We start from the raw sequence: 20,699 nt of genomic DNA on the forward strand, positions 1-20,699 counted from the left end.
TCTGTTGTCCATGTGCATGGTCCTGTCCCCTCCCTCTTGCTTTCTATGGATTGTTGTGCTGCACTCCCGTCCTGCATGCCCTGTGTGGTGTATTGTGCTGCTGCAAACCCTGATGCCTGCCCTGCAGGGTCAGTTTGGTGCACCTCTCCATGTCCCTCCTGTCCTCTGTTATCCAAGTCCATGTCCCTATCCCATTTCCTTCCATGATCCAATGTACCATACTTGCGAACATTTTGAACTTGGTAAGAGGGAGATTTTGAAAAAAAAACTGGGGTATTGATTTTCCCCTTTGAGTTACATTGAAAAAGAGGATATTGTAGACAGGAGACAGATCAAATAAAGCCCATTTGAGCTTAAAAACATTGGACGTTTCCTGGCTGAATCGGGTCTGTTGGCATGTATGGTTGTACTACCATTGCCTCTTCCTTCTGCCCACAATGGTCTATTACATTGCCACAGCCTTGAAGGAGGGTAGATTTTGTATCACAGGGGGCCCCTGGCCCGTTCTGTCCACACCTGAAGTATGAGACCCTTGTCCTTGCCCTGCCAGCTGCATTTGTAGGCCGTATTAAATTGACCAGCGGGTCCTGTGTTGCTATATAATTATCCTGAGACATCCTTACCACTCAGCCAGCATAAAACCCCTGTGTAGGCCCTTCTGTTCAATATGTAGGCCTCTTTGTTAAATTGACCATAGCTCTGCAATTTTAGTGTATAGCAGTCTGAAGGCAGGTCTGCGAGGCCTTCTGATCCAAACTAGTAGCCCCCACCCTACCCGAGTGCTCCGTGCTCGGTATCAAAGTTCAACATCCCCCTGAAGCTGTCGACATACAGTAGGCTGCATCCTGGACTGGTACTTGCTTCCTGGGCAGGATTCCCGCTTTTAAGGAAGTGGCAACCGCAGAGCGTCAAGTTAGGAGAACTGAGGAGATTTTATACATGAATATATTGAATTCCCGTACAATACCCATTATTTTCTGCTTGCTCTATGGAACTTACGATAAGCGATTGGCCTGAGAGACTGACCTTTTCACCCAGTCCATTGTCAGCATTAAGTGGGTAAATGACGAAATGTCTGGTAAAATCTGCAGACGAAGCTTTTGGGTAGCATACGTAGGTAGATGTAGCGTGCAAAGGAGCCCACAAAATGATATAAAAAGGAGCACCCACAGATATCGACGGACTACCTCGCCGTCTGTATGTAGGTTAACAGGCAGTGCAGGTTTTCCCCAAGAGCTGGGAGCTCTTGTCTTCCTTTGCTTAAAATGTCTTGCTCTGCTTTGCTTGAAGTATCTTATTCTATTTTACCTATATGAAATGTCATGTTATGTTTAACCATTGTTATCTTTACTTTTGCATTTAAAAGATTTTGTATTGTAATTGCAGGAATGCTTGCTCTAAGAGTAAACGTGAGTGTTCCTAGGTAACATTTTCCTTGGTGTAACTTGTTTCTCATGATGCATTTATAGATGTGTTTTCTCTCTCTCTCTGTCAGTACATTAGTTGAGATACAGAGAATATTATGACAGCTGTATGATTATCTGGATTCTGTATTTTGTACTTTATGTCTCTATTCTGCGGTTTCTTTGAAGTTGCATCTTCTCATTAAACTGCCATTGTATTCTGCCTCCAATTCCATGTCTCATATGTCTGTTTTCTTCATTTTTGGAGCAAGCGTTCCTAGGCACCCCGGCTCAAATTAAGGTGCCCCTTTTGTCCCTGACTCACTCTCCTGCTCAGTTCTGTGGTGGCTCCCGGGGATCTGGGGACCGCCCCTAGCTTCCTTGACCCGTAATAGATCTTCCCTCCAACAGCCTCTCTTGCAAGTCCTGTATTGTTGGTTTGTTGCCCCTGCCCCCCTTTCCACTGCCCTCCATAGTCTGTTGTGCTTCCACGGCCCTTCCTGCCTGCTCAGTGTGGTTAAATTGTTGCCTTTGCACCCTCCTACCTGCCTTCAATTTTCAGAGTCCGTGCCCCTGGCCTCTGCCTCTCAACAGTATCCTAATGAACAACTAGATTGCTAACATTCTATATTTATTACAAAAGTGTGGAACGCCTGACATCATCTTGATGTAATCAAAACTGTAATACCTAGAGCATTTCCTTTAGAAATTACATATATGAGAGGGTCTTATTGGCATCAAAATTATGGTTAGTGCTCTAAAAGACTAAAATAAGGACATATTTTCTGAGTTTTCAAATAGCGACAAAGCACTTTTAAATTATTTGTTATCTTTATGTTTTTTTATCCAGTTGACCACTTGATTAAATGTTGCACTTAGGGGAGAGGATGTGGTGTTACTTCCAGAACTGCAGACTTTGCAACTGGGGAACCAGGTTGCAGTTTTTGCTTCAGCTCGACATTCTGTGATTCTGGTCAAATCACTTAGTCTCCCCATGTCTACAACCAAAATGAATTTGTTCTTGTGTGATGTAACCAATGCTCATGTAAAGCACTCCAATACCTGACAAGTCTGCACTATATAACACTGCAAAAACACAAAATAATAAGTGTTTTGCACACTTCTGTCATTGGGCTATATTTGGGCTACATCTGGGTGATTTTGGGCTACATTTGGGCTCTTTTGTCTCCGGTGGCCATCTTGGGAGATTTATTTGTTATGAAGTTTCCTAATTTCCTCATGTACTGCAGTCTCCTCAGTAGGAAATGCTTTCAGTTTTTTACTTTGATTCCATCATGAAGGTATTCAGATATGTCACACATTTGCCATAAATTCTGAATGTTAGCACTCTAGTTGCTCATTAGATCACTGTAGTAAAACTACTGCACCATGGAAGTCTGCTCCTGGTATTAAAAGTGCATGTTTCAGTCTGCATGTCAGAATTTTTTAATGAAATAGAAGAGGATTTGAGAAGTCACTCAAAATGTGCCCTCATTTTCTTTCTTCAGCATTAATCATAATTTCTATGGCAAAATGAACCTCCTCATTGTGTTCCTTTTTAAATTAAATGTTTTAAGTGTTACCAGTTTATTCCAATCAAGATGGCTTCAGGTGTGCCATACTTTTGTCATAATGAAGACAGTAAGCGCTCTAGTTGTTTTTAAGAACATTCTGGGACATTCTGTCATTGGGCTATACTTGGGCTACATCTGGGTGATATTTGGGCTACATTTGGGCTCTTTTGTCTCTGGTGGCCATCTTGGGAGACTTATTTGTTATGAAGTTTCCTAATTTCCTCATTTACTGCAGTCTCCTCAGTAGGAAATACTTTCAGTTTTTTACTTTGATTCCATCAAGAAGGCATTCAGATGTGTCACACATTTGCCATAAATTCAGAATGTTAGCACTCTTTTTGCTCATTAGATCACTGTAGTAAAGCTACTGCTCACCAGGGAAAACTGCTGCTGGTATTGAAAGTGCATGTTTCAGTCTGCATGTCAGAATTTTTTAATGAAATAGAAGAGGATTTGAGAAGTCACTCAAAATGTGCCCTAATTTTTCTTTCTGCAGCACTAATCATACTTTTTATGGAAAAATGAACCCCCTCATTTTGTTCCTTTTTAAATTAAATGTTTTAAGAGTTACCACTTTAATCCAAGCAAGATGGCTTCAGGTGTGCCATACGTTTATCATAAGTAGGACTGTTAGCGCTCTAGTAGTTCTTTGGAACACTCTGGGAAGCTGCAGTAGAACACAAAGGAATCAACTGACAGTCTCTGCCCTTGTTGGATGTACATGTTTTACTGAGAATGTCAGACTTCATTCTCACATGACTGAGAAAGATAATGTGAATTTACAGAAAATAAGCTCTCAGTTTAGCCTATAGATCACCTTCCAAACCTCTGTGGTAAAAGCATGAGAAAATATTTTTCTCTCAATCATGATATCCCAGCAGAAGGCTTTTTCACATGGTGAAATCACCTTAGAACATACCACAATTCCTAAAATGAGTATGGTACCATCAACAAATGATTTATAATGTAACTAAAGTCTTAAAACCTTCTATTAACTGCAATGCTTTTTAATGAGGTGCTATCATGTATATTGGTCCCAAGATGGCTGCCAACACTTCTTGGATGAAGTGCTGACAGCCAATCAGATCTCAGGATGAGATGTGTGGTTAGGCTCCGCCCACATATATATATGCTTTTAAATGCTATTTTCTCAGGAAATACTGAACAGATTTACACCAGACCTGCAAAAGGCACTTCCTTGACCTTATGGCTACCTCTCTGCCAAATTTCAAGTAATTCTGTTCAGCCGTTCGGGCTGTAGCTGTGTCTAAAGGTCCTATGGAAAAATGCATGGGGAAAACGCGTTTTGGGACCCCCCTTTTTTCTCGGCCCCTGCTTGACGAATCCCCCCGAGACTTTCAGGGTAGGAGCGGAGCGTAGCGCCCCACCTATTTTGAAAATTTCGCGAGGATTCGTCGACCGGCGCCAAAGTTATTCCAAATAGAATGTTGCGGATTTCCTATGGAAACAGGGTCCTAACTATAACTACCTACTGGCGACCGCCAGTAGGTAATATATATATATATATATATATATATACATACATATATAAATATATTACACTATTTTATATTTACTTGTATATTTTAACTATTTTAAATATTTTAATTCAATTTAGCATTATTTCCCATGGGTTTTTATTGTAAGTCCCTACATCCATTATTTACTATGGGAGGGTGTAAGTAGTTGGCCAAGCGTAGTGATGGACCTACTACAAAAGAGTATGTTACTGCATAAGTGTAAGTTACATGTGTAAGTTATGACAAAAGTGTAAGTTACTATAAAAGTTCAGTTTGTGAATACCGAAAAGTAGTAAAGATGCTCAAAAGTGTGAGTTTCCTTTGTGAATCAGCCCTTGAGCGTGTGTGTGAGTGTCTGCGTGTGAGTGTCTGTGCTTGGCTGTTCATGTCTTTCCATGTGCAATAAATGGCTAGGACATTCAATATATGTGTGGTTCTCAAAAATAGATCATTATGAACCAAATCCCATATGCAGTATCTCCTCCAGCGAATATATTATTGACACGGCGGCTCTATTTCGTTCCCGACGAATTGAGGAGTCCTACAATTCCATTCAAAGCCCGACAGTGCATACGCTTTAGAACCCAGCCCGCACATTATATGCCACATCACTGGGCGTCTGTAGTACACTTTCAACTTCCTACCAAAAATGAATATCTGTGAACAGAATTTCTCTTATATCACTTCAAAATGTCATATCTTATATCAATCAGTTTCACCCAACTGACTGCAGAGCGAATACTCCGTTGAGAACCTGAGAGGCGCTTGCATTATGCATTGGTGTCAGGTTATGCAAGGGCATTAGACCCAGTGGACCGTGATATTGTACTTCACCTGCTCCCTTCGGAACAGCGGCTCCATTCACTTTCTCCATTCACTGTTCAATCTTTGCTTATTACGAGCTAAATTCTGCATAATTAAAAAAGCGATAGCTATGCGCCTGGCAGATGATGCGCTCTGGCGCCTGCAGCGGGGTCTGTTGAACTGCTGTATTCGGACAGTTTAATAGGATCAACACTTTTACTTGCTCTGTCAAACTGCTGCGATTCGGTGTTTCTCCTGCAAACTATTGTTTACCAGGGCTAAGCTCTTCCATAAAAAGGGTGGGATTTAATGACAGAGCTATTTAAAATATGTACTTTGGTCTGATTAAATGAAAGCATATTCTTAAGTATACAACGAATCCCTCAAGTTTAAGCAAACAATCCCAGTAGTTAAAATTAAACTTTAAAATGTATATTAGTTGATGAATAATCTAAATGTGGCAAAAAACATAGCAGAATAAAGATAAGTTATATAAAATAATTCCAATAGTGAAAGATCAAAAATATGTATCTAAAGTAACAAAGATGTTAGTGGGTCTGAATTAAAGTATCCGACAGATTTATGTTAATCTTACCTGCCATGTGTTGGGTTGCCAGTTTTCTTCTGAACTACGATATATTAATGATGTATAAATCAACCACCTGCCAATCACCATATGTCACAGTTCTATCAGAGCTGAATCTGTTCATCTTTGGTGCCCTTGACCAGTAGCTAAATCAGTGTCATGGGGCTAATGCAAGGATGGAAATGGCCCCACTTGGCTGCTGCTTGAATTACAAAAAGCATCAATGGGTATGGTTCAGTGGCCCCACAGGCATCTGGGTCCCCGTGCCACTGCACCTGCAGTACCTATGGAAGGTGTTTTCAAGAAAGAAATATTCCATAACTGTTTTGGTTGTCTTGCACCTTCGGGTAATTGCCTATAAAATAACACACACCCTAAATACAAAATAAATGCAAGTTAGACTAATCAGCGCGAACTGCTATCTGTTACTTTATCCCACCTCTATTGGTTAATACTGTCACTATGCAGGTGTCTGTGTGTAACCAGAGAGCCACATAATTAAATCCTGATGAGTGCAGTGGGACTAGTTACTAGTGTATGTTTAGTGCTACGAGGTCCCAGACTGTGAAAGAAAGTATTTTGAATACGTAAGTCATTACTTGAATTTGCATTACACACAGTATAAAGTAGTCGGCCAGCAAATCTGTAAAAGGTTTAGGTTTAAGATACTTAACAGCGCTTCCAAAATATAGATTTTGGAAATACACAGACTGTACCTAGTGAAAACATTTTTTTTAAAATAAATATGCATTAAAAGCAGCCTTTATGCATGCATATTAATAAATTGACCACATTTGCATTTATTTTTGGCAGCAAGCACCCAGGCGAGAAGCCTTGTTTCCTATTTAGCTGTCTGCCTCTCACTCGACTTCACAGCATAGGAGTCCCACACCCTTACACTTGATCTGAGGCTTCTCAACTGTCAGAATTAGCCATCTCGGGACAGTTGTCTTTTACAAAAAATGTGGGGATCTATTTTAGTTCATTAAAAAAAGTATGGGCATGTGGAGGCCCATGGACACCATCTTCTTCAGCCTCTGATTCTGAACTAGCTGCCAGTGAAAGACGGCCTCTCATTTAAAGTAAGAACTTTAATTCACCACAGCTTTCATTTGCAATCTTCTATTAGAAAGAAAGGGCAATCGACTGCGACATTCAGCAGGATTCCTCAGAATCCCTCATAATCCTCATTGGTCACAGCCAGCCCCTGGCTGCCTCATGTACATGCACCACTTATACATCTTTACCAATAACACTCAAGAGTTTCTCCACCCAGGGAGGGCTTGGCGCCCAACGAAGATGGCAGTGCAAGTGTGAAGCTCTTGGCATGAGTGGCTTTTTGACCTTTATAATCGCATTCAGAGGAATCCCCTGACTGAAAGAAAAGTAGTCCGAGCTTATCATGGGACCGACATGCAGTTGGAAGTAATTTGCATGGTGGTGTTCCTGTCTTAGACAAGTTGACGAGATCGACTCAGATGTGGCTTGAGGCTTTAAGATGGTAATGCAAAACACAAGACCTGGTAATATTGAAGCACATTTTTTTGATTCCATGGGATTAATAGGAGGGTAATGTAAACAACTATTACACCATCAACAGTAGTTCTTATCATGAACTATCAAAAAATCCCTTGTGCCATAGAACTTAATATTTAAAAGTTCCAAAAAGTAAAAAAACAACCAACCATGTGAAAAATATTCCACCAAAAACAGAAACAGAAAAAGGTGTGAAAAATGAGTGAAAAATGAGAAAGCATCTCACGTGCGCAACACCAGAGGAGCTGCTGGCAGGTTCTCGCCAGTTTGCTCACGAGTTTCTCATCATCGATGTCTTTCTCATATAAATAATTATGTGAAAAACAGGGAGGTTTGTTTAGGCAGCCCAAAACCAAAAAAAAGTTGGAGAAAGGAAAGACCCGTGAAGTCTTACAAGTAAAATTGGGTCTGACCCAAGTGTATAATTCCCATTATTTTATTCCATTCTGTGAGTCATCCCAAGGTTAAAAACACAGTCATGTTATGTAACCACATTCAAGAATGGCCAACATGTTTCATTGCCTACTCATCTTTGCGGCAAATTCATCAGGGCGTCAAGGAACTGCAATCACTTCCCTGGATTTTATCTATTTGAAAACGAAAATAACTGCACATATGCAGAAAACATAAAACACACATAAGGTTGGTGAATGCATGAAAGAAACCAATTACACCCCACTTAAAACACTTAGAGACATATATCCTTAAGAAAAGGACAACAGCAAGGTCATCAATGTAGATTACCTAATGAGAGCCAAGGGCCCGCATACCAGCTCTCAATTGGTTTAGAGGAGCAGTGCAAGTTGCACTCCTTGTTCCAGTGAAAAGCACATCCGTTGCTTATACCTTCATCTGCAGAAACAAATATGAGGAACAAACATGTCTAATGAGCGAAGGGTAATCTCCCGATCTTGACCTTTATACACACAGACTCATAACACTCACTATCAACAGAGAGGGGATAATGTATATTCATTGCCAACCTCTCGCGATACCACCATCTCATTTAAATTAAGTCAAGGCAGTGTCCACGAGTGCTAATATAATTCATAAGGTCCCTAGGCACCAGGCATTCGTCAGCATCTTGATAGCGACCTAGTTCACCATGGTCTATAGAGACTAACTGTTAACCCTTCGCTTTAAGATGGTGCCTGCACTTGCATAGGACCCCGCCGTACCTCCTTTATAACTGTGTGGCACTGTCCGATGCTCATCACCGGCTGCTATTGTGTCTCTACTCGTTATGCGGGTCGAAAAACTAACCTGGTAAGACCTACGGTATTATGTTGGAACAAGTAGGCACTGCATTAAAGTATTTAAGATGGCACCTGCTCCCTACTCAAGGACATCATTTTACGCCTGCTCTTCACACTGTGCACCGCTCCGAGCAACTGCGCACACATTTCACAGCTATGTCTTTTTCCTTCTCCTGCTGGCATTCTTCATAGACCTTTTATGTGATTCCTTGCTTGGTGACATGCTCTGGGGCAGGCTTTAACTGATCTTCACAGCAACCTCTAAATCGTCAACTAACTTATTAAGATTGGAATCATTTCACCATTACCAACCGCTTTTAGGACCACTTCAATTATGGCTACCTAAACTCTTTAATTAACGCTTTCGTGCCTCTTACTCTTTGCCACCCTAGGTCAGTGGTTGAAGACATTATAGGGCCTCTTTAACCACAGGGAAGCACAATTACTAAGCCTAAGCCAGCTCTCAAATATATTAATCCAGGTCAGCCCAATCCCTTCTAAATACTAGGTCAGTGATCTGGCTCCATAACTCAATAATTTCATTTCACGCTACTACGCTTCTAACTTTCAAGGTGTGCTGTATCTATGATTATCGTGTCACAGTCCTGTGCTGTATACATTTGTAAGCAACACTTTGCTACACATCAAGCCCGTACTTGCTAAAATGGCTGACACAAGAGAGAAGGCACACAGAGGGTACCAGGAACAAAAAGAACAAACACAGGGCCAAAAATTAACCAAATAGGACCCACCATCACCTGAATCGCCAATTAAGGGGAAACAGGACTTATTCAATAACATTGAAACTATATTCTTGAAGCTCAACGTTCTACATGACTTACCACTATCAACCAAAGTAATTACTAATAACAGCTCGAAATAGGTGCCCACAGACAAGGCGTTCGAGCTCTTGCCAACCATATGAAGGAAGCAGACTCAAGAATCAGCAAAGTTGAAGACAACCAGATATCCATCACAAAAACTTCTAATTTGTTGAAGCGGAAAGTAATGTTTCTACAAAAGGAAATATCAGCCTTAGAAGATAGAAACAGAAGAGGTAATCTGAGAATTTTTGGACTACCAGAAAAAACGGAGAACAGCAACAAATCCTGCTTAACTTTCCTCAGTGTTGGCTCCCACACGTCCTTGAACTAACCTTTGATCAAAGCTTTGTGATTGAAAGGGCTCAAGGGATTCTAACGTGTGTAACCTGTTTCACCTAATCAACCTAGAGCTCTTACCTTTGGGCCTCTATGTTACCAGCATACTGAAATGATTCTGGGCTGAATTAAACAAATAAAATCTATCGACTGGAAAGGCCATACAGTGGGCATTTCACAAGACAATGCAAAGCCCACAGTGGAGAGAAGAAAAAAGTTCCTTGGCTTGCGCTCCAATCTCAGATCCCTGTACATCACTTTTTCCTTTATAGGTGCTGCAACGTTGAGGATCATCTTTGAGGGTAACCCACAAATCTTTGACGGATCTAAAGACCTAGAGACCTTCATGTGACAAATATCTGATTCTCAAATGTACATTAATCTTCCTGTAAGCAAGTGCCCCTATTGGCTGACCACCCCACCTCACGCTTTTTGCTCTGGGTGCTGTGGTTTTAGAACTGAAAGTGCACTGGGACCTGCTAACCAGGCCCCAGTGCCAGTGATCTTTGCCTCAAAAGATAATGTGTATTGGTACACCCAATTGCCAAGATACTTTAACCCCCCCTTATATGTACCTAGTATATGGTACCAGAGGTCACAAGCCACCCTTCAAAGACCCAAGAAGGACTGACCACTGGACGCTGTCGTGGACCAGCCCACTGGTTACTGGCCAGGTATCTTCTGCGAAGTGTAGTCTTGAAACTCACCATTTCACAGCTTTTTAGAACATTGCCAGGACCTCTGGAAGAAGATTGACCCAGCCGTGACCTTCGCCATGGCCAAGGCTTGTTGGCGGTCTGACTGACTACTAACTGCTTCACTCAATGCTCCATGTGGAGGGCACCTTTTGCATCATCTCCCCTCCATCTCTGTGGTGCAATTGTCTAGTTATTGCATCCCAAAAAAGGCTCTTTGGCATACCTGGTAAATTCAGCACCATGTAGTCCCGTTCAGCACTACTGATAGCCAGGCACACCTCAGCACCTGAGACACCTAATGTAGGTAGAGCTGTTCTACATGGTGATTCCTGGTCCATGCCCCCCTCAAAGCTTCACTTTCAAGTGGTTCCCCTGATTTCAACCTGCAAGCATTGTTTTGTTAAATGCTGTTTTTAACATCTCCTGCCGCTCCCCATCAGCAACAAGGACAGCCAAATCACCTCTGCAACTGGACACCCTGGGCAAGGTAAAATTGTTCTGACAGTCCTGACTTGGTCTGTGGACCCACAAGACTTTAATTCCAAGTGGTTTCCGTTGAACTCACCCTGCAAGTGAACAGGTGCCACCTGGGATTTTTCCATTGACCGCAATGATAAAGTTTGACAGCTCTGCAAAATATTGACTTTATTATCACTGTAAATCCTATAACTCCAGTTATGCGAACTGCACATACTTCATTCAGATGTCAAAAATGAATCTAACAATAAGCTCTGTTTTTATAAATTGGTGTCATATTTCTTTTGAATCATGCCAATTCCCTTTCATTACTGTTGGTGCTGTAAAATCCTTAACACTAGCTCATCTAAAAAAGCCTGTCTGCTCTTTGCCACTCTACCAGACTGAGAGAATAATTACTGGTATGAATCCGAGGTCCACTTCTGGGTATCATGTTAATATCTCTCATACTGTTTAGGTGCTGCTTTCCAATTCTAGCTAGTAGTCAAAACACATATTTTGCTCTAGTGGCCTTAGTTTGGTGAACTTCTTTAGACCACCTGTATATTGTTATAAAAATAATCGTTATGTGCCAACTAGATACCAGCTGAATTCACACACTGAGTGGTTTCTTTTACTCACACACTTGTTGAGAACTTTTATGTTGTTCAGAATATCTTATATGTTTTCTGAACGGAGATTTAGGATGCTATGATGTTCCTGTATTTTTCTCGCTTGACAATAATTCTACCTATGCTTAGAATCTTACTTACAACTATCACAACAATATGTTGATCCACTATTTTGCCTGTTTTCAACTTTAAATGCGTAGGAGATTCCTTCTAATATAGACCCGCTCGAGTTCGTACCTCCTTTCTGGCAATATCTCTTCTGTATCAAGGCATACACAGTTCCTTTTCTGGCTTCGGGGGAGGGGAGGGGTCATTTGGAGGGTTTCAGGGTGAGAATATTTCAAAGATTTCTTTGAAGGTTGGGTTACCTTTACTGAAAGTCAGTACAATGTTGTTTTTCGGTATTTGGATTGTTTCTGTCCACTATATCCCTTATGCTCTTCTCTTCTCACTCCTTCATCCCCTGCACACTTCAGCACCTCTCCCTCTTCTGCAGGATCCTTCCCTTCTCATGCAGACTTTTTTTCAAATGCTATTTTATAAAGCGCACAGCTGCCCCAGCAAAGGGGCGTCCCAGCGCTAACAGCAGCAAATTAGGAGACCACAAAAGAAAGACAACAAGACCTAAAGTGGAGGGAAGAGGTGTGTTTTAACTGCCTTACAAAATGCCAGGTAATTATTCATACTACGGATATCTATAGGTACGACTTCCTGCATGATCATGTGGTGCCATCATGACTCAGGCATCACTTAAAGCTAACTCCCTTAATACAAAAAGGGTTCAATCACCTAATCAAACAAAAAAAGGTTGTAGATTACTGCTGTAAAATAAATAGTGATATTATACTCCTCCAAGAAATAAGAGGCGGTCCGACTGAAGCACGAAGCATGCAACATACATGGATCTTCAATTATGTTTTTTCACCAGCCATTACAAAAAAATAGGTTGTTCATTCTGATTTCTAAACCAGCAGGCTGCTTGGCTGAAACTATTGCACACGGCGATCAAGGAAGATGGATCCTATCGAAAATTACGAAAAATGTTTTCTCCTTTTTCATTGCAGACATTTATGCTCTGGCATCAAATAAACCAACATTCCTGGTCATCTCTACATCACAGATTACTTGACATCCCACCAAATAGCAAACTTATCTTGGCAGGTGATTTCAACGTATCATTCAACACCATCTTAGATAGACTATCACACTATGCATATAGACCCAACCATTCATATTCTGAAGCTCACAGGTTAGCAGAAGATAATGACCTAATCAATATTTGTATACTTCATAATCTGACATGGAGTGACTTCACCCTTTACCCACACACCCACAACTCTTTATCCAGAATTGACTATTTTTTTTTATTTGCAAATCTTTGGTCCAGTCAGCTTCTAACCCTACTATTGAACCTATCCTCATATCGGATCACACATGCCTCACACTAAACTTAAACCTCTCTATTCCACAACCCAAATCAAACTCATGGAGAATGAACATTGAACTACTTGATGATCCCATCTCCAAAAATGTAATCACTCAATCATTATCTAACTTCTTTGAAGAAAACGCCTCCTTAGAGATAGATTAGTGCACAAAATGGGACGCTATGAAAGCCACTATCGGGGGATATGAACGCATCATGTCAAATAAAAATAAGCAGCTGAATGCAAAACTAAACCTCTGGGAAAATCAAATCCAATACTTAGAAAAAGACAGGAAAGCAAACCTTAATCCAATAAAGCAAAAAACCTTCTAGATCCCATCAAAGCCGGTAGACTCCATGCTCTGACGTTCAAGAATACAAAAAAATCCATTAACATATTGCACGTTAAAAATGAAAAAGGCTGCTTATAAACAGACCAAGCTAAAATAGTTGACACATTCCATGATTTGTATTCACAACCATATAGTTTGTGTAAACTGGGAATACATATAATTTAGAAGCTTGAAAAGCATTTTTAGACCCCCTCCAGCTTCCCACAGTCTCCAAGGAGGACCTGAAACTTCTTAACACCCCTATTACACAAGATGAAATTACATCCGCTATCAACTCTTTAAAACCGAAAAAAGCCCCTGACCCAGATGGCTCCCTTGCATCTATTTATCAAAGCTACCAACACTTACTAGTGCCCCACATTTTAAAGCTCTTTCATGATTTCGATTCTGAAGGTGAAATTGTAGACTCCTTCTCTGAGGCCCATATTGTTGTTAGACTAAAAGAAGGGAAAGACTTTTTAGAAGCAAAATGTTTTCGTCTTTATCACATACCATAGTCTCTTTGGGCATACATGCTTCAACAGACTAAAATACACTAAACTCATTATCTATATGGGATTGCTTTCTTTTTGAGATCCTGCTCACCATGGGTATTAAAACGATACTTGCTGAATGGAAAAATTACAATAACATATCATGCCACATGTGATGGGCTTGAGTCTGTTTCACCAGAAGTGCAGACAACATATTACACAACTCTACACTACATTCAACAAAAAATCTTCTAGATTGTAATGGTCCAAGCTGGACAAGTATCTACAAATAATCAACCCTGAGCCACACCCTTAAAATACCCCATAGCGATCAATAAGGCCCCTCCTTCCCTTCCGCCTTCGACCTCTTTTCTGTCCATCTTTCTCTATATTACTTATTCTCCACCTTCCTTCTTACTCTTCCTTGCACAGGTGTTTAAAGACTATACAACAAGAGTTCTTATATTGTATACTAATTAGCAGAGAAAGTACCATTATTTATAACCTTTAAATGTGCATATATTTTCCTGTATTGATTACAAAATTACTTAATTGTACTATAATATTGTTGTCCCCATTATAAATTTTAACAAAAATGTGTGAAGTAAAGAGTTACTCCATCCGAGTGCAATCTAGGAAAATGGCGCTGAGTATGCACAAAAGAGTGGGAAGCCATTGGCCTAGTATAGATCTCTGATATCACCAGGATGGTAATGATAATGTGGTTTAAGGGTCACTGGATCTTAGCGTTTTGATCTGAAGCAATGCGGTAATAAGCTTTCCTTCTGAAAGCTTTGAAAATATTTGGATTTAACATGGGTACAAACCTCTCACTTGCTACACAAACTGTGTTGATCTCACGTTCTTGTTTCTGGCATTTATGGGTCCCTTAAAAGACACCATGTTTCCCTAATAAAGAGAGACATATTGAAGCCACAATGGCGTTGGTAGGATACTTGCTGGTTCATATTAACTCAATGCACTTGGAGCTCCTGGCCTACTTGCTTTAACAGCAGAGGTCAGCTCCCGTGTCTACTAAGGCATTCTTAACAATGATCTGTGTTTTACCCTATGGTCACAAGTTTGTAACTTAGTGGGACAGTCAGTCTTTTATCTTCCAGAGGTTAATAAAATAATTATTAGTGAGTTGCATAACAGTAAACCTCTACTAGTCAGTGCCTGGAACCTCAAGGTGAACATATGTTAACCCTGCAAAATGTATGAAATGATTTTTGTTTAAGCACTTTCATCCAAGCTCAGTATACACATAGATGTCAGTATCAGAGTTTTAGAACAAAGGGAACATAAGTAAATCACAGTTGCTCAGAAATAGTCCATATTGTACAAGGTTGGCAGGCTATGTCAAGAAGATCTTTAGGCATCTCTAAGTTGTGAGCGGAGCAGTGCCATCATCTCAGACATGTTTGACACCGTAGAACATAAGATCCTCTTCACTCACTCACAGCAGGCTGCCTGCATACGCTGTGAATTTATGGAGTGATTTGATGGCTTTCTGTCTCAAAGCCCCCTCAGCTTGTGAGGACTGGTAAGAACACACCAGCAATGATGTCATGATGTGGAGGACTCCTTTGATTCCATCTGCCCCTGTGCTCATCACCGTAAACATGAAGCTTTTACGCAATCTGATGGAGGCCCGTGGAATGTATTCCACATCTACTCATGCGACAAACAGTGTGGGCTTTCAGTTAGAAGTTATAAGTGAGTAGCCTCCTCCAATATCGCTTTGGTTCACACCAAGGCAGGAACGCCGGGTGGCTATAAACACCGGCAGCATTGAATTGTTGTTAGTGGGATCTAAGGCAGGAGTTAAAAAATACTATGGATTTATATGAGAGCATCTGGATAACTGAGTATTTATATTACATAACAAGTTGTACTTCAATTTACGTACCCTTTATCTCTGTTTATTCTGACCATTTCACTTGCTCTAATCAGGTTGTAGAGCATAGACCACCTGGCATGTGCTTTTGTGCTCACACTTCCAATTGTCATAGTGAATGCTCAGGGAAAGAAAAATAATAGACATTTTCCAGTTCCCAGTCATCTCTATTCACAAAGCTCAATGGATAATTCTTTATGCAAATCTAAGTGAAGCTCATACATGTTTCTCTCTATCAAGTATGGTGCAGGCTTGCTGGCTATCTCCCCATACTTACTCCACTTGCTGCTTCCTAGCTGAGCAGCACAAATTCCTAAACAGGAATGCCTGCACGAACAACTAGTTCACTCCATGCTGTTTCATTCCTTTAGCTGAAAGTATTCCAACATATCTTCCAATTGTTATGCACATATTAGATAAACCTAAGTGTCACAATATTTTTGTCTCTAATTCTTACTCTCTTTGGCAACCATGCCACCTCTCCACACTGATACAAGTCACAGAAAACCATCAATTTCCCAATTCATGCCCGAAACCTAGGTCATGGTGGATACACTGGTGGAAGAAAGGCCTACTGAGACTGGAAAATGCAGAGGAACTTTCAGGCCACTATTAAGTGGCTGAACAGAGCAATGTGATAATTCATTGCATTCCTCCATTATCCTGCGCCCCAGAAAGGAGCTAGATTAACCGTATTTACAACTATATATGCAATGAGTTTCCTGCTCAGCCCTCACCACATTTGCTCGTGTTAATTGGCTTGTTTCTGATGTAGCACTTCCACCTTTCCATACTTTAGATGTGTGCGCCTGCTATAATATATTTTCTTGACAATGCATACCGAATTTAATAGAAATTTTACATCAGGTGTCTAATGCTGCCCTTTTATAGCTCACCTTCAAACCTCTACACAATTTACCTTGCTGAAAAAAATCCACAAACTGTGTGTTGCATCCACCTATTTTTCAAAGTTCTTGAAATAACCTTTTGTATGACTTCCTCTTGTCCACATGCATCTATGTGTTAATTGAAACAGAGGTAATGTAACAATAGAGAAATCCTCTACCACCCCCACAGACATGTTTTTATCTCAATTTTGCTACAAGCCTTCTGAGCACTAATGCGCTTAGTTGTTCCAAGCATTGTCTTGAACCACCTTCTCAACAGCTTGTCTGAGACTGTATAGCTAGGAACACCAGATACAATGTTTGTACCTGCCTTTAAATTAAGATGTCACGAGAGATGTAATATGTGAGGTCATAAGCAGTGATAGGTGTGCATGTAAGCTATAGTTAGCTCAGTAAACTATAACTGATGAATGTAATTTTTTGGCTTTTAAACCTTAGTTTTTATCTAATGTCTGCACTTAACTATAACATCACTTCAATAGTGTTAGGGTGCAGAGTCCTAAGGTGAGCAAAAACGAATTCAGCAGAAAAAATGAGAGGAAGGCAAAATCTTTGGGGAAAGACCACCCTAAGGCTGGCAGGTCTAACAAATATTTCTTTTTTCAGTGAATTTTTGTTTGTTTTTTAACGTGAGCTAAAATACTAATACCATACCCAACTATGTTGCCATTTTAACATTCGTTTTTTCAGTGAAAAAAATGTGTGTGTGTATGTGTGTGTGTGTATGTGTGTGCGCATGTTTGTGTTTGAAAGTGATATATTGGCCAAGACCTTTTCATTTTAATTACACTATATATAAAATATACTTACATATAGGGTTTTTCAGACAGTCCTCATAATCTTTTGATCTGTTGTGCTATTCACATTTATTTCCTGCCCATTACAGCATGGGGCAATGGGTCAACCATTTGCCAGCATCACTGTTGAGTGGCAGAATTCTGGTCTTGCGCAATGAGCACTTCCACATCAAAAGTAGTTGTATTCCGTTTAGGACCTCATCTATATAGAAATGTGTGTTTTTTTAATGAAAAAAACTTTTTTTTGCTCTTAGTCAATGCTTTCTATTTTAATCCTTGCAGGAGCCGACCAGCTCCCCAACACTTAAGCTTTATAAAAAACACGGCATAACAAAACAAGTATTAAGAAAGCAAAAAGGCTTGTTACCAACAAAGAAATTGATAAATGATTACATTGATTGATGCATTTGCATAGCTTAAAGTTTGGAGCCAAGTGGCCATTCTTTCAATGTTTAGCGCAAACTGTGGACTCATTCTTAAAAAAGAAACCCTTGAAATAAGCATTGATACTAATTTAACCCAGGTACCAAGGCAGACAGGCATGTGTTCTACAATTTGTACTTATGTATTAATTTTTGGGAATATCAAAAGAAAACCTTTCATGAATAAAGAAGAAGGGGTGTCACTTGGCTACTTCTCCTTGCGTTACCCACACCTCGGCTTAGGGATGCCCTGCAATTTCCGTCACTCCCACAGATCAACGCTGCCTCATTTAAAATAATGAGTCTCAGATTGAATATCTTGAAGAAGCAGTTTTAGAATAACTTCTGAGAAGAGCTAAAAGTATATCTACTACTAGGGCGACGTCTTTAAGCGACCTATTTCAATGGAGGGCTAATCTCCTTATGTTTATACTGTATGCAGTAAATGTTTTGTTATATAGAAGAGGCTGCACATAATTGTTATTAAGTGTAGATATTTTTAAGAACAGGCAGAAGCTGTGTAGATTGCAATCAAGCAACAAGCTTAATTTGCAGTGATCATAGATGTAACCGAGCAAAGAAACTTTGCCCAAAAACAAGCATTTTCTTTTGAAAAGACAAAGGTGGAATAAAGTTAATCGGATCGCAGGTGCGGTTCTCTATGCTTGTGTGCATATTATCTCAGTAGTGTAGAAATCTTTCCTGCCTGATGATTCCTTCCAAAATAGTGTGGTCCTTCTGGGCCGCCTTTATTAGCCGAATTCAGTCTTTAATAAAGGGACCTGAGGGAAGGAAACTTTGGTTATCGTACCAGTTGGCACATGGTTCAAATACTGGCTTCTTGCTACAGTCTATGTCAGATCCCAACTACTACAAAAGAGTCCGATTTAAGACTATTCAACATATCTTCCATATCTGGCAAGACATCTGTAAAAAGTGTAACCTTCTTGATTGGCACGAATCCACTTATCTTTGGGGTAATCCGAAGCTTCCTGATATTTTTTCGGATTCAGTTACGCAATTTTGGCAACAACAGGGAATTATAATGTTGGGGCAGCTCTATGATGAACACGGTTTTAAGTCTTTTTAGTCATTATTAATGGAATATGGGCTCACGTATAATTCATTTTTCAAATATTTACAAATTAGGCATTTTTTTATGCAAGAGAAAGGATTGCTGGCTCTCCCTTTAACAACAGAAGTCCTTCGTGTAATTTTTAAGAATGGTAATCGTGGTCTTATAGGGAGAGCTTATTGCTACTTTATGGATGAACTTGACGATGATATGTTACAGGTTACAACTAAATTGAATACTTTGTTTGGTATAGAGGTGACTTCCGATGAGGTCTCAGACTCACTTGTCAGAATAAGTTCCTCTGTCACTTCAATTAATTTAAAACTACAACAGCACCGCATTTTATTTATGCTGTATTATACTCCAAATGTGGTTTCTAAATGGGCTGTCTCAAGTAATTCTATTAAATCTTATTGCCCCAAGTGTAACGAATTCGCTGCAGATTTACGACATATGTTTGTCACATGCCCTAAGCTCGCCGATTTTTGGTGTAGGATTGCCCAGGAACTGAGTAAGTTAACTGGTAAAACAACGGTTTTATCAGAGAAGGAAATCCTATTAGGGCTACTATTGGATACCGGTAATGTGTCAAATTCTTTTGTGTCAATTTTTATGGCATGTGCTTGTCTGACTATTGCCAGGGTATGGATAGAAAAATCCAGCCCCACCATTACTGAATTTTGGCTGTTATTGAGGGGGGTCTACGAAATGGAATTAGCATTGGCAAAAGCAAGGGGATTGAGATCTTTGGTTAAATTTGGACGGCTTTGGTCTAGCCTTCAGTGGGATTAAAAGTATTTTTGTAATTATTGCCGAAACTTGACATGGTATGATTTGATATGACATTTATATAAGTGTTTAGTGCATTTATCCATCTGTATTTATTTACTTATTTGTAATTGTACTTAATGTAATAGAAGAATGTCTTCTTGATTTGTATTCTTTTGTTTGTGGTAGACAAAATGATATGCATCCCTTTTTGTTTTGTGACTGTGGCCAATAAAGTTAAATATGAATAAAAAAAGTAAAACCTGGTGAAGCAACCTCATCAGAGTACTCCTCACTCATTTGCAAAGGAGCAAAGAAGGCCAAGTGCGTTTTGTGAACACAGGACCACCGTAAATTAGCTTTCATTAAATAGGTCTTTCTAATAAGGTCAAGTGGACATACATCCACCATTATCTTTGTCTAGTGTTAAGATGGCTCACTGAGTTAAACACTCCTCGCTGACATCTGCTTTAATCTGCAGGTCCAGAGCTTCCATCATTCCAAGGTGTATATATTGAATACAATTAAATTGGTAAATACCAACATCTGTTTAGTCATTGACCTTAGAGGCGGCTGTGCTATTGTATTAAGTATGTTTTAATAACCGATATATACTCTCAAGGAATTCACTGGTAAAGATTATACAGTGAAGAAGTCTTGATAGTCTCAAGAGCGTCGTAGCATGAATAAGTGACATCTTTTTAAGAAGGCTTTAAAGGTGGGTAGTAATGAACACTGAAGTTGGAGCCGGGCTATGCGGGTTCATTTTCAGTAATTACATTACTACAGCAGTTCTACTGTGCAAGGCAACAGCCCGTCTAGGAAAAAGACATGCTGCAGCATGGACTCTGGTGGTTTAAGTGTAGTGGAGTCGACTTGAGAACTGCAGCTCCCAGGCTGTGTGAATGGAAAGACTTTGCTTTTTCAGAAGGGGTCCCAGGACCCCTCAAGT

The 20,699-nt window shown here is 40.1% G+C and overlaps 1 protein-coding gene across 2 annotated transcripts in view; it reads left to right on the forward strand.

Annotated features, from left to right (window-relative positions):
• The window catches only part of SGCZ (sarcoglycan zeta), a 4,297,431-nt gene that overhangs the window by 3,447,807 nt on the left and 828,925 nt on the right, over nucleotides 1-20,699 (forward strand). The gene's annotated exons all lie outside the window — the stretch shown is intronic.

This window comes from Triturus cristatus, chromosome 2_2 (assembly GCF_964204655.1).
Source record: "Triturus cristatus chromosome 2_2, aTriCri1.1, whole genome shotgun sequence".
Taxonomy (NCBI): domain Eukaryota; kingdom Metazoa; phylum Chordata; class Amphibia; order Caudata; family Salamandridae; genus Triturus; species Triturus cristatus.